The sequence below is a fragment of the Mastomys coucha genome, unplaced genomic scaffold, assembly GCF_008632895.1.
Source record: "Mastomys coucha isolate ucsf_1 unplaced genomic scaffold, UCSF_Mcou_1 pScaffold15, whole genome shotgun sequence".
Taxonomy (NCBI): Eukaryota; Metazoa; Chordata; class Mammalia; order Rodentia; family Muridae; genus Mastomys; species Mastomys coucha.
This window is the reverse complement of record NW_022196897.1, coordinates 32992773-33020241: the sequence shown is the minus strand read 5'-3', so window position 1 is coordinate 33020241 and position 27469 is coordinate 32992773. Positions and strand designations below refer to the sequence as shown.

General features: G+C 36.7%; 1 long non-coding RNA gene across 1 annotated transcript in view; it reads right to left on the bottom strand.

The window, feature by feature from the left end:
- LOC116091965 overlaps positions 1-20580 on the bottom strand; it is a 28019-nt gene extending 7439 nt beyond the window's left edge. The window contains exons 1-2 of the long non-coding RNA XR_004119123.1: positions 20506-20580; positions 10327-10367 (exon numbers count right to left, since the gene is read on the bottom strand). This is a non-coding gene — a long non-coding RNA (uncharacterized LOC116091965). The remainder of the gene's footprint in view (positions 1-10326; positions 10368-20505) is intronic.
- Positions 20581-27469: the final 6889 nt, after the last annotated feature.

The window sequence follows — 27469 nt, the reverse complement described above, 5'->3', positions numbered from 1 at the left end:
TAAGGTAGAGAGTGAACAAGGATGGTAACAGATATCAATAGGATGTAGGACAAGCTCAAATATACAAATGAGTTCAACACACACATGAACATGCTTACACAGGCATATGTCACATAAAAATACAAAAGAAAAAAGAAAGAATAATAGTCTACAAAGAGTTATAAAACAGGGTATGTAACGTTTGAAGAAGCCTAAGCATTGTGTTTACTTCTAATGAAGTTGCTATGGCCAACAGAACAATTAGAAAGGAGCTTTCCTGGACTGCTAGTTAGATATGTATGGGAAAGCAACAGAAAAGATTGACATATTTTAAGTGAAGAATAACATGAGCAGATTTATCCTTTTAAACCACTTCATTGATTACACTGTGGAGAATAAATAAGAGTCAAAAGAATTTGTTGCAACTCTAGGAACAAAAGACAAAACTCTAAACCAAAAGCAACATGAACTGGTTAAGGGAAGAGTGTGATCCTATTCTGAGATAGATTTGGACTAAAGTAAGTCTACCTGGTATAGGGGTGTTGTCTGGAGGGAGCCTGCAGAGCATATACACATCTTACTGGTGAATTGTGAAAGATGCCATTGATTCGGTTCTGACCCTGTTTCACTGAAGTGACAATGGGGTGTCTCAGTGAATGGATAGCGTGTAATGTATCATATTATTATTTTGTAATATATTATAGATATATTACCTGTTAGCTATAGAATTCCATTGCATACAGTAGAAGCCTGAGAGACAATTGTACAGACTAACTCTCAACACACAAGAGAAAGTGGCCTCCTGACTGGAAGATAGAAAGCCACACAATACCAAAAATAATGGGAAATAAAGTTCAAATAGGCAAGGCTGTAACTGACAGTGTCAAATGGCTGGGAGAAGCATTCTTAGTAGACGAACATGGATTGTTATAAAAGTATAGAAGCCTGTAAAAAATACCGTGAAATACCACACTTGGATTTGGGAAAAGTGTGAATAAAGATGGTTAGTGTGGGCAGTTACATTTGCAGACAGGACAGGAGGGATGTTGGGACAGGAGAGATGTTAACCTATGTTTATGGAAAGGCTCTTGGAATATAATGAAAGACAACATTGGATAGCCATAACATACATAAGCAGTAGTAAATAGGCTGTGTAACTGTGCGAGTGTTGAGTCTTTTGTTAGTTTGACTTTCTTATGGTGGTCTTTGTATTTTGTTTATTAGTTTGGCTATAGTTTCTGTTGTTTGTTTGACAACGACTTTCTTCTAACTTCTATGAGTACAAAGTTCATCCATCAGCCATTAATTGTAAATTTACTAAGAAAAGATGCCAAGTAGCATTTTAACTTTTTTAAAGCACGAATAACAAAATTTCACTAAAATTGTTTTTGAAAACCACCTCTCAGGGATGGAACAACATTCTCTAAACAAACTGAATTGAAGTCAAGAAGAGAAAGTCTTAGGAGAAGCTCCATCCCTGCTCGGCCTGTTACTGCTGGAAGAAGCTAAGATTCCATGAGGCTCACGGATCCACTGGTCAAACACCAGGTCAAGGATGGAGCTAGTCTGGGTTACTGTGTGAATCTTCATGCATCTCTGCTTGTACATTAAACAGCTAGCTCTTAGCATCAAGGTAAGTTCTGAGTAAGACCAGATGTAAGGCTCTGAGTTGACCCACCCCTGAAATCTCTCATCTCTGTTCCAAACCTGAAAGCATCAGTCCTGCTATTCCGAAGCTGTAAGATCTCCAAAGCACACTGCAACATTGGGATTACGAGGAGTCCTGATGAGGAGTCAATATTGATCCTGTTACAGAAGCTAGAGAATTTGAACCAGACCAATTACTCTTGCAATGAATATTTGCAAGTGAAGACATGTGGACAAAAGGATATACTGTGGGACACACTGTGACGTACTACAACTTCCAAGATGAGATAATTTCCTGTGCTTTGGTTTTGTTGTAGTTGTTGTTGTTGTTGGTGGTGGTGGTGGTGGTGGTGGTGACGTATGTGTGTGTGTGTGTGTGTGTTTGTGTGTGTTTGTATGTGTGTGTGTGTGTTGGTGGGCAGATATAGCACTACTGGAAGATGAATCAGACTGGGATGCATGATGTAAAATTCACAAAGAAACAATGAAAAGTTAAAAGAAATAGTAATGGTGTTTTTATTTTTCCTAAGAAATACAGAAATAAATTTTAGTAGTCACAAACTCGTACTGGTAAAATGATGGCATAACATTGTTTTAATTTTTGGTTATTCTCCTTACTGATTTTTTGTTTTTCCAGAGTTAAAAAAAAAAACCCTTAAATTTAACTTTCCTTCTTAACCAAGCAGAAACAAAGCTTTTGTTTCCAGCTTCAATTGACTTCAAATGCTTTTCTCTTGTCACACTGGCACTTCCAGATCCCAGCACAATGCAGGGAGCAGCTTTCCAAGGGTCAGGGAAACAACAGCTTTCCTGAGTGAATATGCATGAAAACGCTGCAAAGCATCACATCTCCACAGGCAGCACCTGATTGGCTTGCAGCAGAGCTCTCCACTCTCACATCGGAACTGGGCACAGAAAGTGCCAGCATCCCAGGCTAATGCGCCTTTTAAACTTGTTTTAAACTTGTTGTTTGTCTTGTGTCAAAGAAGGAATCACAGAAGCATGGGTAAGTGGTTCAGAACCAAACCCAATAGAAAAGTACTCTCCTCATTATTAGAAGGCAGCAATATGGTCTATGGAGAAATGTATTCATTTGATAGCATTCTCTCTCTGTGTACACTTTTGAAAACATCTTTTTTAAAGGTAAGAATCCCTTGGCAGATTCTTGAGGCCTTGCTTTGCCACTTAATTAAGGAACAGAATTCCCCCCTGCCCCCGTCTATAGTTTTACTTTTTAACTAAGAAGAAAAACAGTTTCATATATTTAAGTCCATCATTTATGAGCACTTGGTCTCTACCTAATAGAGAATTATAATCATCTTTCCTCCGTCCCTTACCCTTGTAGATCAACAGATTTTGTCATATTCTGTAGCTACAAGATTACTGCAGACACCGAAGACTTCACTCCACTGTGGTAGCAAAACCAGGACCAACACCACTGTGTGTGGTGGTCTCAGAAACTCACTGTTTTCTCCTTTCTATTGTTGTTGTTGTTATTAATTTGTTTGTTTGTTTGTTTGTTTCTATGAAGTAGCTATACTCAAAAGTGTTTAGGACAGCAAAATTCTAAAACTCCCACTAATGGCAATTAGTTTGCATCCCTCAGCATCCTCAGTGTGTCACTGCCAAGTCTCTGGCTCTTAGATTCAAACTGTTGCCTCTGTCTCCCTAGTAATGCCGCAATCAAACTGTCCACAGAGCACCACATAAGTGAAGGTCTGAATTTGTCTTTCAGGATCTATGCTTGCCACTGTGCTATAACCTCGTGTTTTAAATTACTTGAAAAGTGACTTCAAAATGATCTGAGATAGAAACAACCTAATATAAATGAATACATCTTCCTCTATTTTCTAACAAGAATTTTAAATTGCAAACGCTAACTTTGTAAAGGTTATACTAAAAGGGCTTCATGCATGGTTATTTCTGACTCATTAAGCATCTTTAGAAAAATATACAAATGCCTTTAAAGCAAAGGCTTAAAAGAACAATCCAAGCCTTTGAGGTAAGAGCAAAAGAGTAGGCCATTATAAAGTTTTTTTTTCTTTTGCTAATGCTATGAACTGTGACCAGGTGTTTAATCTATAAAAAATAGCACATTTCTAGAAGTGTAGACTTGGCTACAACACCGTACTTAGAGTTCAGAAAATATACACTTATATTTATTCATTTGCTATTTGTTAAAGATCAACAATGTGTCAATTATGAATCAAAAAGCTGGAAATGTAAGAGATAAATGTCCTACCTTCCTGTAGCTTATATTCTATAACTGGGTCCAATTCAACAAAAGAACAAATATAAAACAAACAGAAGCAGAAAAAAACCAAATTGTAAATGGTGTTAGAAACACATTACAAACAGGAAGACAGTTTGAAAAAACTGTTCTTTCAATGCAACCCGGAAATAAATTATTTGTTGCAAAGAAATTATTTAGGCTTAAGGACCTTATGAGCAAAGAAACAGAAAAATGTAGCCCTTGGGTCAGACATGATCTTAGGATATCTGAGTCATCAAAGATGTGAGAGGAGAAAGAAGTAATAAGAAAATGAGCTTGAAGAAAAGGAACTAAAAGTCCCTGAAGAAAGAGCTTTTCCTGTTCAACCAAATCAGAAGGTCCTGGAGGAAGGGGAGAGAAGAGAAGGGCATGACATAATCACAAACTCTTTGTTGGCCATGCGTTCTCTCCATGAGCTTCTACCTTCAGTATGTAGAACTCCCCAGTTTCTACCCCCATTGCAGGAAGTATGAACTTGTGCCTACAAGATACTGGAACAAAACCAAGAATGTCAAAGGGAAGATAATTTCAAGAGTACAAATATTACTGCTACCCTCCCTTCAAATGCTATGTCCTCTTTCTGGTCATATGGTTATACTTATATAGCAAGCTAGGAAAGAAAAAGTGAGTTCCTTTGAACCGTGCAACCTTAGAACAGAATGAGTGAGCAAAGACTAGAACTTTGGTTTCCTGGTCAAGGTATGTACTTTCTTATACACTACACTGTTTCAAACCAGAAGGCATGGTTTCATGTTCATTCCACATTATTCATATCCTATTTACAAAACTTAAAATCAACGTCTACAGAAAAGAGCAAGCAAAGTTCCAGGCAGAGGAAAGAAAATTCAATATACCCAATAAGAGTGGACAGAGGAGAACCACTGTGAGTCTTTTATTTTATTTAGTTTATTGACTGATAGAGAAGAAAAAGAAAAAAAGAATGAGGAATTTCTATATTCAGGAGAAGTAGCATGTGTGATGCACTTGATCTCTTTAAGAGTACACAAAGTTTTATGTTCCAATGTATGCATCAACCTTAGAGAGTTTTTATATGTTTCTGTATAGCTCAGGTAATGCTGTTTGGCAATGAATCTAGTTTTACTATGGGAAAAATACCTATTAAAGGTTTATAGTCATAATTGTTATTTTAAATATATATTATAGATAATTTCATGTAATATGTATTGATATGCCCTGTTAGACACCAGTGTTATATGGATAAACCAGAAACCACTGCTTTCACAGACTGTTGTTCGAATGTTTATTATTTTGGCAAACCATATTATTTTGTAATGTAGGTGCACAGGGTAAAAAGGAATAGTAATATTATTTTAAAGCCATGTCAATAACTCTGCTCACTTTTTTCCTTCTCTAGTTTTCAATCTTTCATTCCTTTAACTTGCAAGTACAGCCTGGTGGGTCAATTTCTATATTCTGCCCCTGTAGTTCTCCCAAGTGTACCATTCACTTGAAATCTTTCATGTGTGACCACCCCCTGACCCCCTCACAAAAAACAAAAAAGCAAACTGGTTGCCAGAATTCTGTGAACCATGTAGGTATCTCTGTCTAAACAAGTTTATCACTTTTTAATTTGTCAGAAAGTCAGTAAATTTCTTTAGGGCCTGTTTTATGACTCTGAAATTTGTCTTCAAGTAGTCAAGCATAGCAATAAGAGAGCAAAGATTCACTCAGTCAGGTGCAATGGGCGCCACAAGACAAAGGCCAACAAGAGAAGAAGACAAACAAGTCCAGAGGAGTGAAAAATAACCAACTAGCACAATCCAAAGAAGATTCTAAATGTTAAAATCAGGAATATTAGTATAACAAAATACAAAGCTCCAAGCTCCCACCTATCCATGGAGACACTAAATAAACAAGATTCTCATAAAATAGAATAGTATGTGCTCTAGAAATTAGTAAAATTTAAAAACAACCAAGAAAAGAACTATAAAAGCAACATTGGAAATGGTAGGAACTTTCATGACATGCAGTCACTCTCACTTAACCCAGTGTAGGGAGATCAAAAGTCCAACCCTTCTGCCCCTTGTCTATCTTTCTTCCTTTCTTCCTCTTCCTCCTCTTCTACATATAATGATTGCGCTGGTTTGAATATGCTTGGCCCAGGGTATGGCACTATTATGAGGAGTTGGTATGGCCTTGTTGGAAGGAATGTGTCACTTTGGAGATGGGCTTCAAGACCTGCCTGGAAGACAATTTTCTCCTAGTTGCCTTTAGAACTCTAGCTCCTCCAGTGCCATACCTGTCTGCCTGCCTGCCTGCCTGCCTGCCTGCCTGGACTCTACCATGCTTCCCAAAATAATGATAATAGGCTGAACCTCTGACCTTGTAAGTAAGCTGCAATTAAATGTTTTCCTTAATAAGAGTTACTATGGTCTCTTCACGGCAATGAAACCCTAAGACAATGATCTTCCAATTACCAATTGACTTCTGAAGAGAAGCTTTGAAGTCAGAGGTAGCAGAATAACAGACTTAAAAGTACTGAAGAGATTACTATTTAATCATGTAGAACTGTCTTTCAAAGCAGGCATGAATGAAGATACTCCTAAATAAACCAAGCTTGAGTTTATTAACACTATAAAAAATACTCATTATCAAGGAAACATCTGTTTGCAAAAAAGATGGAGACCACTACAGAAAAAAAAGCACAACCAATCAAAATGCAGAATTGTGGAGCCCAGTACCAATGGAGAAAGCTACAAAACACCATTAAACCCAAGGCTTAGGGAATGTTCCATAAGAGAGGTTGAAAATATAAGAAGAGCCAGAGACTCTGGAAGTTTGCTATGAGATTGTGTCCCCTAGTACCAATGGTCAGCCTAAAAACATACATACAAGTAACGATTTATGGACTGAACAGGCTATAGTTAGGTGATCTGTGTATATAAAAGCACATATATGCATGCAATAACAATTAGTGAGAAAAGAAGCCATGAGTTTAAAGAAAAGTCGAGAGGTGCATGGGAAGGTTTGAAGGAAGGAAAGGGAAAAGGAGAAAGTTAAATTATGAACTCAAAAATAAGAAGAAAAATCAATATCAAAAAACATAGAGGATAACTAAAAACCATAAAAACTTTAAAAGTTGTCTGGTAAAGATAAACAACAGGACAAGTGTAAAGATCCAACCAAGATCAATCACTAACTGTAGGATGTGATGAAGTTGCTTGTTGAAGGAACATCATCTCCACGTGGGGGCCTAGATCCTGTGTTAAAATTACAAATTCTTAGGTATCCCTCTACAGCATGAGCCTAGGGAGCAGAAAATTAACCGGAAAAAAAGGAAGAAAATGAACCCTCGATGGATTTCTTCATCTATGTTCTCTGTACATGAGGAAAACACAGGATGTGAAGAGGAATCTATAAATGCTTTTATTGAAGATAACTACCCAAGAGGAGGAATGAGCTGGATAATGTTCCAGGAAAATAATATTCAATCTATTCTCTTAAGATTATCAAACAAATTATAATTTTTAACTTGAAATAATGAGAGAAACACATTTTGCTTTACCATATAATAATGTTAGTATTTCTTCCACTGATGTACATTCAGAAAGATTTTTTAAACTACTGAAGAAATTTAGTAAAACATACTTACAACTGAAATATTGATTAGAGCACCCTATACAAGAAGTGAATTTTTAAAAAAATTATGTCTTTTATTATACTTTCATAATGTTTATCTGCTTATGTATTTGTAATTCTAAAAAATATTTCATTATAGTGATTTATATATTAAATATTTTAAATGTATAAATTCGTTTTTATTTAATGTTTCATTAGCCTATGCTAAATTTATAAATAAATTTGTACTAAGTATTTATTTTGATTAATATAGTGATTGAATTCTGCTCTTTGTTAAGTATTCTATTGGTGAATGAAGTAATGAAGTAACTATTATTATGTGGCATTGTACTAAAATTAGACTTCTTATATCTTAGAAAAAGTTAAACAAAACTTGAGAGATTTTCCTTTCGTAATCTATTTTTCTGGGTTTTTATAAATACCATACATAGACATAAAGTGCAGGGACATTTTGTGATATTGGTAGGTCTGAGGCATTTCCGCCTTTGTTATCCATGGCATAGCAAACACACTAAGATATTATAGAACATCACAACTGATTTGTTTATTTATAATGACGTGGATGCATTCTGAGGAACTTGTTATGGAATTATCTTATCATCCTTTCGTACACATCAAACACTTTTAGAAACCTCAGTGATACAGGGAGCTGTACCCATTCTTCATATAGCATGCTAATATAACAAATAGTGTTGGAAGTTGTAATAAAATAGTATCTCTACATTTTAACAAACAAAAAAACCATAAAAAATTACTAAAAAGATACTCAGCAGTGGGAATCTTCCAGCTCTCTCATAGTCTTATGAGAATACCACTGTATACCTTATAATAAAAATTTACATGTAATATTTTAAATGTATAAATTTGTTTCAATCTAATGATTTGTTAGGCAATGCTAAATTTATAAATAAATTTGCACTAAATATTTATTTCTATTAACATAGTGATTGAATTCTGCTCTTTGTTAAGTATTCTATTGGTGAATGAAGTAACTATTATTATGTGGCATTGTCCTAAAATTAGACTTCTTATATCTTAGAAAATGTTAAACAAAACTTGAGAAATTTTCCTTTCATAATCTATTTTTCTGGGTTTTTATAAGTACCACATATAGACATATCTTATTGACTAGAACAGTACTATGTAATATGTTGTTGTACATAATTCTTTAATTGCAGTTGATAGACACAATTATATGTTCTATGTATATTTAAAATAAAATGTCTAATTTCTGTTTTTAGATATCTTTTTCTAGTTACTGATAGTTATACATGGCCTCATTAACTCTGTAGTACTTTCTCTGTATTCATAATTTCTAGAGAGTGAAATAAGCTTGTCTAAAGGTTTTGCAGTTTGTTACATTTGAGGACAATAGTCTCCAGAGAAGATCACATCGAGACCTTTCTATGACTATTTAACAATTTATTTGAAAATGAAAGAAATTGAAATTCTAAACACTTATGATATCTTTCAAATAGTTTCAATATTAAAAATTACCACACATTTTGAGTATAAGTCAATAAAATATTTTATTAATAAGTGATGAGTGTTGATATAAAGGCTCAGAAGGGTTTATGTGAAGACGTGGGCAGATAAATGCTCATAGATTACATCGATCTGAGCAGGTGTAGTCAAAGCTGGTGATGTCTCTGATGGGGTATTTGTGTAGAATTTTAAAACAGTTAGGAGTTCATTTTATAAAAAGTTCATATCATCATGGTTGTTTAAGCATAAAAACTAAAATTATGAAGTAAATGGATGTAAATATTCCTGTGTGTAGTTAGAAAGCAAAACTAGAAGTTAATTTGTGGTTATGTGGTGGGTCAGAGGAAATAAGCTTATGAGAAAAGAATGTGACCAGTGGAAGACATGGATGTTCTACTAGTAAATGAAAAGCAGGTGGGAGAGATCTGAAAAGTCTTCTACTGTAAATCAAGCAATCCTGTAAATATGTTGAAACAAAAAAGACATTCTTGACCTGTAGCATAAAGTGTTAGGGCTAGCTAACAGGACAAACTTTGTTAATACCATCATTCAGAAATTCTGTGTCAACAAGTCATCATTTCAATTTACCGTGGCTTGAAGGTTCATCCTGTGTCCATGCAGAGAACAATCCCAAAGATCCCCTTTTGTGTGGTATTTTTTCTCAGTTGTTGAGGAGTCTACATGGTGGGTTTAATATCCACAAAATCGACATTTTTCTTACCAGGGCTTATCATTTACGAACATCTTAATTAACTCTTTGATAATTCCGGCTTAAGTGCCATAAGAAGTAAAAGATATAGATACTTAAGAAGAACATGTCTCACTGTTGCAGAAGAGAAGGCTAAAGATGTGGCTGAAATCACCCACTCCTTTTGATACAGTTATCAAGAGAGAAAATCCAGTTTCTGTAGGAATTAGGACATGTTTTCAAGCAATTTTGAATGCTTTGATGTCATCAGAGTGAGATGTGTAAGCTCATATTGTGAAGAGCAAAAGTGGCTGTCTCTTCCATGATTTAGTACTAGCTGCTGTTGTCACATACCCACAACATAGTTCACAAAGTTTCTATCCTCGACATCATGAATGTCTCTATATCTAGGAAATTAGTCAGAAAGTAAGAGTCAGTTTCTCATCTTCTGGAGGTCATTCTTAGACTGGATGTTACTTTGAAAGAAAGGCCTTGGGATATGCCTTCAGTCATATCCTTTAGTGTAACAGCCCAGATAACATAGCCCAGTAAACCAGTTGTAACCTTGGAAGGCACAGGAGCTCAATCTTGATGAGATAAACTGTAGCTAATAGGTAGACTAAGAAAAGCTTGTTTCAAAGAAGCAAGAACATACCTTGAGTAAACTCCTGTCACCTTTTCAGTGATAGCTCAAGCCTACAAGGCAAAAATACACAAGGCATTTAAAGATGTGTTTAGTCATGGATCCTGAATTGAGGACATCACTTACTCATCATTTGTATATGAATGAAACAGTCCAGGACTGTTCTACTTCCTCTCAAAGTTTTCTTTTATATAGTAGAAATGTTCTCTAAAAGAATAGGGCTGAGAAGAGATTGATTAGACTGGTTTATAGGCAGGGGTCTAGACAGCAATGGCTGTCTGCTGACAGACAGTTCAAGGGACTGTTAAGATTGGATGTATCTGCTACCCCAATCTAAGCCTGGAGTCCAGGGAGGTCTTAGATGGTTGCCAGGTTTCAGGTCACATTGGAATCCCAAAGAAGTAGATTCTAACACCAGGGAAGGAATGGCTCATGGATAGACTACATGAACTGACCAGTAAGAGAGTGAGGCAAGTAGGCAGACAGCAAAAGCTTCTTTATCCATGTCCCTTCATGTAGGATGTTACCAGAATGTGTGACTCAGATTTAGGGTGGGTCTTCTAACACCAAATTATCCTGATGTAGGATGGGTCTCCACCTAATCTAGTCCAACTAAGAAAAACCCTTCGTAGACATGCCCAGCTGCTTAGGTTTTAGCTAATTCCAGATGTAGTCAAGTTTACAACCTAGATTAGCCATCATAAGTTCACCCCTTGTCAACTTAATAGAAATCATATCTCCCTATGACATGTTTAACTTTTAAATGAAAACAATAACCAGATCATAATTATGCCTAACATGATATAACCACATACAACTGCAACTACCACATATACGACTGATAGTGCATTATATATTTTCGAAAAGGTGGTCATGTCCCTTGATGGACATTCTTTTAGTTTCTCATAACTTAACATGATAACCAATGACGTTTTATCTCATCTGATGTTACATTATATTAAAAAATACAAAGAGGAAAGAAAACACAAATATCTGAGTTCCTATATTTCACACCACTCATCAACATAGGACTGAAACATTCATGTCAATTATAAACCTTTCTTCTGCAATTCATCATATAGACCTATTTGGCCTTTATAGCTAACTTCCTGTACTAACTATTCTGCATTTCTTCCACTTGTGCAAGCACCCCAGGCCACATTTGTTCTTTTTCTGTAGGAGTGGTATAAATGAATTACATAGATGATAGTATGCAATATAAAGGCTGTGGAATTTCCATTAATGCCAAGGCCTTAAAATGTTATGTAAGCAATTCTGTCTTTGGAAAAGTATGTATTCTAAGCATGGTTGTTAGAGAACATTTATAAACAGAAATAGGTAGCACTAATTTTTCCACAAAGAATGATGTTTACTAACTAGACAATATGAATATATTTCATATTTATTAACATAAATCAGAATTAATCACAAGAGCGTTATTGGTAATGAAGCTGATGTTCAGTTTTAGAGGACTTGGTTATCATATGTGAGGCCTTGGGTTTGGTCCCTAGCATTGTAGAGAGAAAACAGAGAAGCTATTATGTACTCAATAGACATTCTCAATTAAACCTTACAAAACTCACCGTGTAAGTAAAAATACTGGAGCTGATAAAGACATAGGATGAAGATGACTCAAGAGCTGCAACGCCATGGTCTGAACTTATTTCGGACTATTCAAAGATGCATCACAGAGCACTTCAGAATTGCTTATTTTATAAATATTATTTGTCATATATTAAACACTTTCAATGGCAGATACAAGAATTAAAATTGACAAATATGGAGTATAACTGCCTTTACAGAGGCTAAAGGCTAATTAGAAAATTTATATTCCATATACATTGCAAAAATTCAGTCATATTAAATAAGTATGCATACACAAATGTAGAAATTATTAGTCTGGGCAGAGGGTATAAAGGAATACATGGATATACCAAAAATGTTACTTCCTTTATGAAATTTGTTCAAAAAGGTTTATGCATATCATATGAGCATAACTACATTATATTAAACAGTTTAAGTATTACAGCAATTACTACGCATAGCAAATCCAGAAGTGTCATAGGGTATTATTACACCTGCTAATTCACAGTTGAGACAAATGATAATGAATCAAATTAAATGACTCATCCAAGGTCATACAAGTAGAAAAGGGAGAAACCAGAAACTAAATCAAGGTTGATCAATTACTAAATGTTTCTAGCCAAACTTTCCCCCTATTATGTGATATATAATATTAATATTGAGTGAATGAAAAATGTTAACTGATTCAAACAATGTAAAACAAGACCAATTCAGAGACATAGATTCGGGTCTTTTAGTTCTGTTGTCTTGATGATCATGAAAGGGAGGATTAAATGCTATGTATGTGAGCTAACAAACATGGTGAGAGGTGTTTCTTCGATCTATGTGTTAGGTTAAATCAAAGAAAGCAAAGGAAATGGAATGAGTTCCACATTATAAGTTGAGAGAATAGATCATAATAAGACTAATTTCATGTTCAGCTACTATTTATTTGGTAATAATGTCTAACTGATGAACTATTTTGTAATATATTTTATATTGTATAACCATGACCTATTTTTTCATAATTACTTATTAATAACATGTGGAATGTCCATAGAAACCAAGTAACTGACCCACAGTTAAACAGTCAGTAAGTAGCTTAGGTATAATTCTTACTCCACATTATGTTCTTTATAGTAAGTGGCAGTACCAGAATATAAAGTAATCTGTGAGCTTTGAAATGTACACAGAGTACAAGCCATTGTCCATACTGAAAAATATGATAAGGTAACACAGTAAACCTATTGAGCGATGGAGGCAGAGTGTTAAGTAGGTGACTATCACATTTCAATTATTCACTATTACTATATAACATGATGTAAGAAACACGAATATTTAACCTGGAGAGATGGTACTTAAATCAATGGAAAAGTCATCATGGTTACATTTGTCATGTAACTCAGTTCTCAAAATAAGAAATAAATGTTAAAAATCATGGAATACTTGATAAACCATCCCTATAGAATCTACCAGTGTCTGAAACCCTAGAAATAGCTAGAACCCCAAAATATTTAGATAAGAAATGATAATTCCTCACATCAAACAACATTGATTCATTGAGGTATAAATGAACATATTCATGAATCTCAATTCAGCAGATGTTTATTGAGCACCTACTACATAAAATTTATTGTCAACTACTCCATCGAAAAGGTTTAAATACAACTATAGCATAGATCTGCTCTCCAAAACAACTGTAGTCCTGCAGGGAAGAAAAGTAGTTACAAATAAAATCCTGAGAATGTGAAGTTAAACATATAAACACAAGTATAGAAGATGTAGAGGATGTATTACACTCACAAGCATTTTCAGTTAAACTAAGAAATCTTATGGCTAATTGCAGAAATTATAAAACATTTCAGGAATCTCTTTTATTTTACTTTTTGATAAGTTAACACTTCTACCTTCCATTTCTTCCCTCCATAGATTCCCTTCCACTCCCTCTCCTTCAAATTCATAGCCTCTAATTTCATCAATTGTTGTTGAATGTTCTCTCTCTCTCTCTCTCTCTCTCTCTCTCTCTCTCTCTCTCTCTCTCTCCTTCCCTCTCTCTTTCCTAAATATAACCTGTTCAGTAGTTCAGTACATATAAGTCACCTGTATGTATATTTGCAGGGGTGGCCATGTGGCACTAGACACCCACTTGATATGTTCTTTGGGGAAGACCACCTCTACCACTCTGATCCCAGCTTTCTTCAGTTACCTATGGTTCTTTGCATAAGGCTGGGCCTTCATGGGCTTTCACCAGTCCATTTTGGCATGTCAGTTGGTGTCATCCTTGTTCATCTTATTTTCAAGTAATCATGTTGGTCAAACACTATGGGTATAGCTTATAGTTTTTTAAAGCCAAATCCCAGCACCAAACTTTGCATTAATTATCCTATCCTTTGTAATATAGCTTTTTGTAGAATTGATTTCTGCCACTTAACTCCAAAGTACCCCAATATTTAAAAAAAAACTTTTCACCAAGAATACTACTGAGATTCAGTATCTTCTCAAGAGTGCTAAAGGAGATTCTGTTCTAAGTCACACATGAAACTTTTCTCAAGCTACTGGCTCATACCTAACTTCCTCATTGGCCAGTGGCCAATGTAATCTCCCTCAGATACTTGTCAAGTGGGGATTTCCATACAGTGATCCCCAAAAGAAGTTTGCTTTCCCTTAAAGTATCAGAATGAGGCAGGGAAGAGGGAAAAGGAAAAGGAGAGAGACAGAGATACAGAGTAAGACAGAGACAGAGTGAGACAGAGGCAGAGATAGCTGGGGCAGAATATCAAGGGCAGGATGAATTTGAGGTAGATGATCATTTTATGTCCACACTCAGGAAGCAAAGAATAATGAATGCTGATGATCAGATTATTTTTTTAGGCTCCTTCTTGGGAATTGTGCCACCCAGAATGGGCAGGTCTTCCCAGCTCCATTAACCTAATCAAGATAATTTATACACAGCAATATTTACAGGCATGCCCAAGATCCCATTCCCTTAAATATATTAAGTTTATCAAATTGACAATTAATATTAACCATCCCATGAAGTCACAGACTGCATGATGTAACCTGAAAAAGTGACATCTCATCTGTGCTACTGAACTTTGGTCATTATAAATGGTTTCTAGACTTATCATATATTCAGAGAGAAGATTTCCCACAGTATGAATACCAAAAGACAAGGTCACTGAAGTATTTCAAAGGACAAATCCTAATGTATACCTAGAAAGACAGGTAGAATTCCAACTTGTAGAAATGCAAATACTTGGTGCATGGGTTTAAGGAACAAATAAGAACAGATGCAGAGGAAGATGCAAGGAAGTGGGTTTATGAGAGAAATCCAAGCTTGGGTGGAACATGAAGGCACAATAAATATCAGAAAACACTGTTGAAAGAGGTCAGGTTTAAGCAGTGTCAGCTTATATGGCAGAATATTGGTCTTTTAGATTGAAGGTTTTGGTTTTCTTATTTTAAGAGTATAAGTCTTTTGACTGCATCTATGTCTGTTTGCCTGGTGTCTACAGAGGCTAAAACAGGAAGTCAGTTCCCCTAGAATTATAGACAGTTGTGAACTACCATGTAGGTGCTGGGACCAGAACCTTGATTATGTGGAAGATGACCCAGTGTTTCTAACTAATGAACCATCTCTCGAGCCCCTTGTTGAATAACTTTTAAAGCTTATCAGTAACAAATTCAAGAAATGTGTTTCATGAGACTGAATTTGAAAAACACAGAGTTCATGAAGGTCAAGAGTCCTTCAAGGCATTTATCTTCCAGACCCAGAGAAGTTCCCTTAAAGATCCAGACCACAGCAGCAGCCCTGGGTGCAGGGTGGAAATCTGCTGAAATAGCATATTTATGACCTTGGTGCTCATTCCCATAAATGAAAATTCTTCAGCTTCTGATTCACAAAATACCCAATATTAGGTGGATTTGCAAAAGTCTTCCAGTTTCTATTATTCTTTCCTCTAACTCATTCATGGCCTGCTTCAGGCAACTGTTACCTATTGAATGCTGTTCTAGCAAAAACATCTGATCTGAACCTTGCCCATTTACCCAGCTGTCACAAAGAAGGAACCAATATGACCTGTCTTTGATCATACCTTTTTGGCTAAAATGAAAACATCCTCCAATATGTGACTCTTATATGAGGTGAGTGTTAAAATTCTAGGATAAACCACATTTAAGCCCAGGGATTCTGTTAAAGTTAATGAAAACATATTGGGGTGAGGCAGGTGGTTGCAAGGTTTTCTGACTATTTTAATTCTTCTGCAAACATGAGAAAACCTGTCCAGCCTCAATGTAGACAAAAACTAGAATGATTGTTCAATTAGTAACAGTTTCTCAGTATTTTTGTTCTATTATCTAATAAGGAAAATGAGAACCTTAGTACATAAATTCACTCCGTTATGTGAAATACCTTTAGTGAAGAAGTGAGTCAGCTTTGATTATTCAAATCACGAATGTGATACTTGTAAGATGAAACAAAGGCAGGTCTTTAATGATAACTGTTATAATACAACCTGCACACACACACACACACACACACACACACGAGTCATTCAGTGCTGTATAAACCAAACCAACCCAGTGACAATTCTGATAAAAGAAAGATCCAGCCTCAAACACATGATCCTGTAAAGTCTTTGACGTTACTGCCACTTTTAGGGACCCAATAACTTAACGTTATCTGTTCTATTTTCTTTTGCAGACCTTTGTTGTCAAACCTTTCACAGAAGATTCTGGGTAAAAATCAGAAACTAACACAAGTCTAGGAAATAATCTTCTAAATTAGGGCCCTAACTTTGACCTTTGTCTGCAAGGAAGGACACTGATCTTTGAAGTGTCCACTGTGTGTGTGTGTGTGTGTGTGTGTGTGTGTGTGTGTGTATACCTAAAAGTTAATTTACATTTTTTATTTTTGAGATTATAGTTACAGCACTTTTGTCTTCCCTTTCCTCCCTCCAAATCCTCCCATATGCCTGTCCTAGCTCTTCCCAGCCTGAATCACCTGAAGACCTCCAAAATCAAGGTCCTACTATGAGTGCTATTCATGGGTCTTGGTACCAGACTCCTTCCATTTCGACATTTTTTTCCTTTAGAAGACAAAGAGCAAGCTTCATGCTGCCAGTAGCAATCCTTGGCCATATCTACCTGCTGGAACAAACACCTCATATAGAACCTTTTTACCTCTGCACATGCCTGGGTGCTACCTTTGATGCCCATTATGCTTCGATTCTCTTTGGCTCATGCCTCATAGTTCCTCGTTTTCCAGAAATAGTGCTCAATCAAAATCATGGATTTTAGAGATCCACCTTCAGTAGGACATGATGGAAGATATGAGAAACTCAGTAAATACTACAAGAGTAAGATTGTGTATCCTAGTGACATCAAAAACTATATCCATAAATTCTCAAAAGCATAACTAGTCAAATGTAAGATGAACAAACATGGCAACAATGAACATGCCAAACCAGATGAGGAGAAGCTCACAAGATCTCAATCCTACACAAAGATTTATAGGCAACTTAAGAAAACTGGGAGTAGGAGAAATGGTCTTTCCTGGAGTAGAGCACCCCAATTAGTTGTCTCTCTCTCTCTCTCTCTCTCTCTCTCTCTCTCTCTCTCTCTCTCTCTCTCTGTGTGTGTGTGTGTGTGTGTGTGTGTGTGTGTATGGAATAACAATTGATGACAAAGGAGGCAGCAGATTGGAAGGGGAGTAGGAAGGGGTATATGAGAGGGTTTGGAGGGAGAAAGGAGAAATGTTGCAATTCAAAAGTAATTTCAATAACAAACAAAAAAACGACAGTTTCAGAAACTGAAGTATCTATTTTCAATGTAGCTGTTCGACAAAGAGCTTGCTAGAAGAATCTAGATGATGATGTGTTAGAATTAAGCAAAGTAGATATTCAATAAGAACCAGTATTTTATCTCTTCTGAAAACCAAATCGTATTCATAACACACAATGTATCTCATGCCCTCTTTTCTACTCTAATTTCACTTAGTGTTCACTACCCAAGTCATATTATCTAAGCCATTATACCCAGAAATTACATAGCAACATATTTTGTTTTATATTTAAATTTGAGCTCATTCATACCACCCTAATGAACATGGAGAGCCAAGAATGATGTTCCATCTAGATATGGCAAAATGTTCTCAGATACCAACGTAAGACAACCAACCCAATAGCTATGCTTAATGTCAACATTAAAGAAATGACCCTATATCTTAGTCACTTCCAAGTATGAACCCATACCCTGTGAAGCCAACAATCTCAATAAAGAGGGCACTAGATATATTGTGTGTTATGTCTATGATTCAGTTGTGGGAAGAGATAAAATTCTGGTTCTCACTGAAAGCTACTTTGCTTTGGTCTAAGACATCATCATGTAGATTCTTCTAGCAAGTCTATGCCACACTGTTTGCAAGCCATACCTCTTCATAATTGCATACAACCTTCCTTTAGGATGTTTTCCAGTAACACTGCCATTAGCAGTATGGGTGAAATAATATAGGTAGTTGCTCACAAGAAGGATTCCCCCGGAAGGGTAACATTCTTTTCTCAGAATGGGTTCATCTGCAGATAGCTCTGTCACCCCACCTCGCTGGAGCCCACACAAAAGGAAAGCAGCAAGTGATTCTCATCAGAGAGTGCTTAAAAAGCTAAAATTTTTTAAAAATCACAACCAAATTCTCAATATTTTAAAGTTTCATAAAGGTAGCAACATACATTTGTTCCTAAGATTTTGTGAACCTAAGATTTTGATTTAATTAATTATAGTCATACTTCTGATATGGACAATTATTTCAAAAAAAAAAGTTTTAGAGAATGGAAATTTAATGAAGCTCTGTTGAAAAAAAAATGACCAAATTAAAATACCTGCTAAAACAGATTAACATTAATTAAATGACAATTGGTAGTATGTGTATTTTTTATTTAAAAACATCGATTTCAATTATTTTTAGTTACATCATTTTAAGTATATTTTACATGAAATGGTGTATAAATTGGTACATTGCTACATATAGTGGACATCTCATTATGAAAATGGAGACAGAGATCTTTTTAACTTTATGCACAGTATACAGTGATGGACAGTTTTACTTGCTTTTCCTTTTCTGTTGAAACACCATACCACTTCTTTCTGGTGATCTATGTAAAGAGACCTACAGATATCTATCTACAGTATCACAAGGCAGTGTTAGTGCACCTTATTTTAACAGTGAGGGAGCCGAAACCTGTAGAACAGTAGATAGTAGCAATGGTTTTTAAAACCCACATTCGGCAAGCTGAAAGCTCACTCTCCTCTGTTCCCCTCAGGACACATGAATACAATTTTACCAAAATCAACTGAAGTTCTAATCCTGGTGGGACACATTGGCAAGCCCACAAGTCTGAAGACAGAAGCGCGAGGATCTCTGCCAGTTTAAGGACAGCCTGATCTACACAGCGAGCTTCAGGCTAGCAAAGGCTGCCCTGTGAGTTCATGTCAAAATGACAAGAGTGAAAGTTAGGAGCATCAACTGAAGCTTTAGAGAAAAGGAAATAAGAGGATAGTGAAGATTAGATCTCATCTTCATGTGCTTATCTACAGAAAACTTCAGAGCTTGCTATGGTTTTCTTCATATCATTTGCCAGCATTCGTGCATCTGAAGTCAGTGCTGCAGAGAGGTGAAGACATGAGCTCAGACATCAACATACACATTCACATACGTGAATCTAGATAACCCTGCAGATATATTAAAGTTTCAAAATATCTGACGCACTGAAACTCTTGAGTTCCACTGATGTTCGCAGTACTCAGTACTATGCTAGGTATTAAAACTCTTAATAGCTGGTGCAGACATCATAACATGAAGCTGGTAACATAAGCATGGACTCCAAAGTAAAAGGATAGGCTGACATGAATGCTACTCAAGGGTCATATTGATGCATTGTATCAGTGACAGAACAGTGGAAATCACAGATGAGGTATGTTTAAACGTTTTTGAACTGATTTTTTAAAAATACCACCACTCAGTCTGTAATAGGTGTGAGAAAGAAAGTAGGAGAAAGGGGTGTAATCTTTAAGAATTCTTTAAGTGATGTAGGAGGCTCACTCTGGGATTTTGGGGAAGGGAGGCAGGTAGGGGTGCTGAATGAGAATGCAGAGTCGGAGTGTGTTGAACACAGTGGGTGGTGAAGAAATCTGCCTGCTAAAGTGGAGGAGGCATTTATTATAAGCAAAGGATATGTCAAAATTACCCTTTTTAAATAGATGAATTAATGTTTAAACTCATAAAGGATCCAATTTGCTGCAGATTATTGAACACCTTCTGGAAAGCCAATGGTGATTACCGTTTAGGGGCTGTCTCTCTGGAGCCTAGTGCGTATATGCCATATGTGTTTACCTTTTCCACTAGCCTACTAACACACGATAATACTGCGGCAGCTTTGGAGATGAACATTTGACAAGCCAGCTCACCGCCGACTGACACCTCCATTTCAGCTGGCCTGACATATATAAAAAGAAGCTGAGTGTTTATCCCTTAGCCTTCCGGATTTGACATATGTGCTATAGAAGAGTTACAGAAGCAAACTTTCAGAAAAGAAACTAAAGCGTGTACTTGCCAGTTTATTAATCAAAGTTTACCTGCTTCCCATTGCGTGGAGACAAATTAAGCTGGCTACTATGGTACTCTGAAAACATCTGCAAACCAAGTCAGAAGTAATGACAAACAAACGAGTTCCTTTTGAGGTTGATTTCCAACCAGCTGCATTGAATTATAACAGTACTATCAAAGCAAGGTCCCCATTAGCTGCTAATTCACAGAGACTTCAGAAGAAACTCCCTTCAGCCTCCAACGAATCGGTCCAGCTCCAATAGCTTCCTATTCCCTGCCAATGTTTAAGAAGAGCGGTGCAGAAGTGTGGTTCTCAGTCCCCGATGTTAGTGACTGCCATCATGGGATTTGGTGAGATTTTTCCAGTATGTCCTTTTAACTAAAATTTCAAAATGACAAAATTTATGACATTGATATTTTCTTCCAACTTTAGAATTATATGATGCATTGTCTCCAAAAGGCAAGTGAACTTTTCATTATAACAGCTATTGTAGGCAAAATCCAACACCAGATTGTCTCTTTCTACGGTTTATAGTCACCACAGGCTGAAAACTGTGCAGCAGTTTTTCACCTACAGGGTGAGCTGGCTTGTGAGTCAACATCCAAAATATCTCAGAGACACTTTGTCTCAGAGAGCGTCGACCTGATTTGTAAGTGAATGTCATCAAGCTTTGCTTATTGATTAGCACCAGCTCTTACAAACACCACAGTAAATAGTCTCCCTTATAAAGTTCTGGCACACCAAGAACACTGCACAGCATCTCCCTTGTGCCTTGTCCATTAACACGCATGCAGTTTTGCCCCTAGAATGTGCTTTTGCCTAAGAGGGGAGACAGAAAAATGGAAAGTCTGTCTGGATACACAACCCATGTGGATCCAACCTGAAAGTGTGCTTTCCGGGGAGCTGGTACAGGGAAGCTGAAGGCAAAAATGAGGATCCCACGGGAGGATGCTGCTCACTGGAGACTTTTCCCCAAATCTAAGCAATGAAGGGTAAACAGGGAAATATCATGAGTGCCATGATAAATACCTAGGAATCCAGAATGAGAGCAGTAGGAATCTGCCACAGTTAAATCTGGCCAGCCTCCAAGAACACACATCTCAATATATTTTCAGAACCTCTGTAGCCCCTTATTTGATCATGGGAAGTGGAAGAAAAATTAGGGGCTGATTTGTGTCCTGAAAATATTGATAACTTTAGACAGATTCTATTGTTTGTCCCTCTAGCTCTTCAGAGAGCAAAGTTTCTCTAAATCAAAATGATTCTTTAACTGCCTAACTTATTCTGCGATTTCCAGCCCTCCAGGAGCCAGTGGCATTTGTAAAGGAAAGTTTGACTTATCAAAAGGTAAAGTGGAAGTAGGGACGGACACCACTGCTCTCAAGACTGCTCTGTAAAAGCTAGTTTTCAATGAGCCATCGGGGTGAGCATATGACATTAATTTCACCCTTGGCACAAAGATCAAATAATGTTGCCAATGTCACTGTTCTGTTTATAAAAATATTTGTGATGACTTGAGCATTGCCCTCCTCCAATTGGCTTGAGAACAAGCACAGTTCTTCTGTGCTGAGTTTCATAAAGCTGGGGGATGTCCTACTTCAAAAAGAATGTGAGGGAAGAAGCAAGGTCTTTGGTGGTAGTCAAACGAAACTGGATTGTTCAAATAATGATTTGGGGGGAATGTATTTGTGTCCCTCTTCTCTCCAGATACTGAACTTCTCAACCCTGAGAACACGGAGAAGTGAAAGCATAGAAAAATCTTTTCAAGTCCCACTTTTCTTATGTTTGGCTCTCTTAGATGGTCAAAGAAGATTTACAGGAAAATAAATATTTTATAGCATAGACCGGGACATTACTGCAGTATTTTCAAATTATGACCTTCAGGGAATTGGTAGTCCACTAATATCCTACGGATCTGCCCAAGGTAATTTCTGATCTTTTAAGATACCTTATATTAATCCCTAAGCATGAAATTGTATTCATAAGACATGTTGTCCTTTTAGAATACCAAGTACTTAAAATTGCACCATTGTATAAATAAATGGTTATGGAAAAGCTTAGTTTATGCCAATGAATTATCAAGTATGAACTGGTTTTAGTGCATTTGCAAATGCAAGAGGACAAGTAGGCCCCAACCTGTCCTTGTTATACCTCAGTCCTGGTTCTGTCTTTTGTACGCTATCCACATTTCCTTAATTTTGTTCTGGCTTTTTAAACTAAGAACCTTCATTGAAAGTTCTACTTTCTATAAGTAATGAATGCTTCACTTCAAAATATAGAATCTGGTGAGTGCAGAGTTGGTGTAGGCAGAGAAGTGTCTGCAGCATGTGCACGAGCACTCAAGCTCAGATGCCAAGTACTTACAAATAGCCAGGCAAATGGCATGCTTCAAAACCACAATGGGGAAGCAATGGGAACACACACACATGCACACACATGCACACACATGCACACTCACACATGCATGTACACAAGCAGCCTCCTGAATATGTGTCAATATTCATACAAATGTATTTATTTATGTATGTATTATATATTACCACAGGCAAACACACATACTCCATCTGGGGGTTTTTATATTGCAGTTACTGAGAAGTTGAGAGAAAGGGTTTGTTACTAGAAAAAACAGAAACCAACTAATGTACTTTATTACTCCAGTTTTACAAAAAAGGAGAACAGAGCAGAATAAGAGGGTTAAAGAGAAGGGTAAATCAGGAGGAAGAAGAGGAGGGAAAACAGCTTGTGAAGAAGAGTCACAGGCAGCAGCAACTGTGCTATGTGACTTGTCTAACGTCAGGACTTACGAGCAAGAACAGGCTAAATCATGAAGACATGAAGGATGTCTGTCACTGAAACCTTACTGCCTAACTTCTTATCTCTTCCAAGTTCAACAACTTGACATCATTCTGCTTTTCTTGTATATTTCTTTCTTCATTTACAAAATTCTCCCGTATGCTGCTAGTCAATCCATGTCTGGACCTCACAAAATGGCAAGGGCATAAGTTGTTCTCAAAAAATTGAGAATTATTTATTTCAGTGTTTGGTGTAGTGCTTAGTACATCAGTATGTAAATAAAATTGCTTGATGAATTTACTTATTGATGTAGATTTCATCTTCCACTTCCTGTGCAACTTAAGAATAATACTTAAAAATTATCCTAAATTGTAAATTTGTTTTCATGGCAATATCTGACCAACAAATACTTTTATGTACTTATTGTATATTTTAAAAAGTCATACTTTTTTACATCAATTATGGGAGACAAAAGGGCACAATAATATGTAAATATAAGTATCAACTTGTAACTAGACTCTTGTGGCAGGAAGATGCTGTCCAACGTGGAGTACAGAATGAAGATGTTAAGCATAGTTTGTGGAGGATATGGATATATAGCTGTCCCAGAAAAATGAATATAATTTCAAGGTTGAAAATAGAAATAAGGGGATTATTAGCCAAGTGCCATTGATGATGGTATGATAGCCTTTACATTTACAGCTGTGGGGCTCAGGGTTAAATGAATGTACTGTAATGTACTGTGCAGAGATATCTCTATGGTTAGCTCCTCTCTTCTCTTTGAAACCTCTGCAGAGCTGATTTTCCCACTTTTTTTCTTCCTGTTGCCCTGTTCTTATCTCTCATCTCGGATTAACACTATAACTTTATCAATCTCTAAGGTTTTGACTTTAGGCCCATGCAGTGTGAAGTTACCTTGAGTCTGGATTCCTCTTGCAGGCCAACTCAGCCCACATGATGTTGAGGCCAGGGAAAGTCAGTTACTCTTTCTAGAATCATGTTCCTCAGAAACTGTAGGAGAAATACTGAAACAACAAAACAATGTGTCCAGGAAAAATCTCAATGGGAAAATGTTTAAGTTTTTCATTAATCACTTCATCCAACTAACCCCTATAATTTTTTCTTTCCTTTTCCTTGAAGAGAAATCCTACAAGCATGTGAATCCTTTCCTTAACATCTAATATAGACCTATGCATTAATTTCATGTCCACCATAGAGCTGCTACCACCTCCTCTTTGGATCTTGCTTTGTCTCTTGGATGTTGTGATGAGAAAGGGTCATAGTGATTCGCTTGTGCTCTTTCCCAGTTTTCACTCTTTCTCTGCCTTTCTCTTTGCTATTTCTGGATTTCCCTTGGGTGTCAACATTGGTGAAGGGCTGTGTGGCAGGCATCCAAATCTGATCATTTTATGGGCTTTTCTGAGCCCCTGAGTCTCTGAGGTTTTAGTGGATGGATGTTGCACTATATGGCTGACCTCTCTTTTCTCTCATCTCCCTCCTTTGGCTGTCTGCCCAACAGATTCTTAGGGGTGCATTTCCCATGACACAGAAGGCCTCTGAAGCGTCCATGTGATGCAAAGAACATTCACACGTTCTTGTCATGAGAGCACAAGCTGGCTTCATGCCGTAGCCTCCCCTTATCCTGTGCTGCCAATGTTCTAGCTAGTTCCCATTTCAAGAGAAGGCAACACCCCCATGTGTATGCAAACACCATAAGATGTGTATGTAGTTCTACTCTGCTGCCCCACTACATGAGCCTAGTGAACCCAGAAGGCCCCATTCAGCAAGAAAGATACCAGCTTTCATTTTGATTTGTACTCCCATATTGAGGTTTAATATCTTATCATTTTCACTAGACTTAGAAGGAGAGAGTGAAGTCCAGCTTTGTCTATGTTTCCAGCTCTCCACTCACTGGACACCTTCAATCTTCTATCATATATTGTGTTCGCAGGCTAAGAGAAGCCTGCTTCTATTCCACAATTCTGAAGCCACTTGTCCATTGCCCTCAGTTTTAACTCTTCAAACAAATTTCTAAAACAGAAGAAGCTTCATTTGGTATACTGCTTCCAATAACATTTATGTAAGATGGTAGCAAAAAAATGGCTGCAGAGATGTGGAGATGGAATTTTATGCAAGAAGCTTTGGTATAGATATTGTGTGTTGGTGTTGGTGTGCATGTGTATATGTGTGTTTATGTCAGTGTATATGTCTCTGTGTATGTGTATATGTCCTTGTGCGTGCATGTCTCCATGTGTGCATGTGTGTATCTCCCTATGTACATGTGTGTGCATATTAGAGCCTGAGTCTGTGTATGCCTATATATGTGCATGTGTGTGCAGTGCATGTGTATGTGTGTATTTATTTGTCTATATGTGTGTGTGTAGGAATTTGTGTGTTTGTGGGTATATGTAGGTTGTACATATGGTATTTTGAGGTAGACAGAACTAAGATTTACATTAAAATTTTCTTCTGTTCTCTACTTATATGTAGCTTCTTAAAGTTAAAAATTAGTTCAGGAGATTTTTGACAATTAAGATGAGAGTTGTCTTCATCCATTAATTATTTCTCTGCTCTTTCTAGATAGGTTGCACGATTCTGAGTCACCTTGAACTTGACCATGAACTATAAACTGCACAGAAGTTACAGTGGAAGCAGGTTTACCCATGCTTTGTTATACGCCCTTTCTGCCTCTGTGACCATTGTTCCAGAGAACAGTTGCCCTTAGTATAGTTATAGTATAGTATAGTACAGAACAGTACATTATAGTCATTACTATAGTATATCCTTACCCCCCATACCTGTACTTACTGATATGAATAAACAAATGCTTCATTTTGCAGGAAGAAGCAGTGAAAATTTCCCAATTTTCTTCTCAACATAGGATCAACAATGCAATTTAATGCCAATCCTGCTCAAAAGAAATAGGCTTCTTTTAATATCTCATCAGGAATAACTTCAAAGGAAGCCATCCATTACCCTATGCTTTTAGTTGTGAAATGTTTACTATTAATGTCTTTATTTTATTGACCATCATGCATTAATATTAATTAATATCTTACACAAGTATGTTCCTTCTTTGAGAAATGTGGTTCTTCATACCCTACTTTGGGTACAAAGGCAGATGAAAAGCTGAACTCAATTTACAGAGTATATAAGATATAAACAGAAAACAAACTGAATAGAGGATTTGGTTTTTCAAAGGGTAAAAATTCCTACTTCTGAGAGAAAATAAGAAAGAATGCTAAGCAATATTGGTACTGGAAACATGTATAGGAAAACTGGCATGCAGGGACTCACCTGCCAGAAGCAGCTGCATCCCCCATGACTGGGTGAGAACCCAGTGGGCAAGTGCGCACTTAAGGAGCCAATGCTTCCTAAGCAGTGCTATTATGCAGGGCTTACTGAGAATTAGGTATGTCTACGATTCTCTCTAATGCCAGGAAATATTTTCTAACAAGGAATATAGAGAATAAACATGCAATGAACACTCTAAGAAAAGTACACTTCTGCTTTTAATTCAGCTTAATGTATGATGAGTGTCTTTTTAAAAGTCAATGCAGATTTTTCTGATTGAAATGAAACATTGTTTTTTGTATCAAAAACAAAGCAAAAGCAAGCAAACAAAAACCTCTCTAAGGACCAAGGTATCTTACAGCTGGGCCTCACCAACTCTTTCTTTCTAACCCCTCCCGCTCTTTTACAACATTCACTGAACTTGGCAAGAAGAATTGATATAGCTGTCCAACTTTTAATATGCTAGCAAGTTAAACAATAGGACTATTTTCTAGAGAGTGCTTTATAACTTTCTATAACAAATGTTCTGAAAATACCTTGAGGTAGTTTTTACCAAGGTCTGAACGGATCGTGATGAGTTTGACCTGAACGATGCTCTTTACGTGGGTTACCACTAAGCACATCATCATTTCTGGCATCTACAGTATTGGTTCAAAGATGGACTCAGAACTGAAGTTCATCTGATCAGAGTGATTCTTGATTTAGGGTACCAGTAATCACTTTCAGAAAGGAATATACTCTTTTCACTGAACCCAGAGCTCCGAAGCAATGAGATGATGGGAGAGGTGACGTGTTCACTACAAAACGAACTCAGACATGCCACAAATAAAGTCAAAAAGGGAAAGTGAGAAAGGTTCTTTTGTAGGATTATGGACTAATAGACTCTTAGAAAAAGGCCTAGCTGG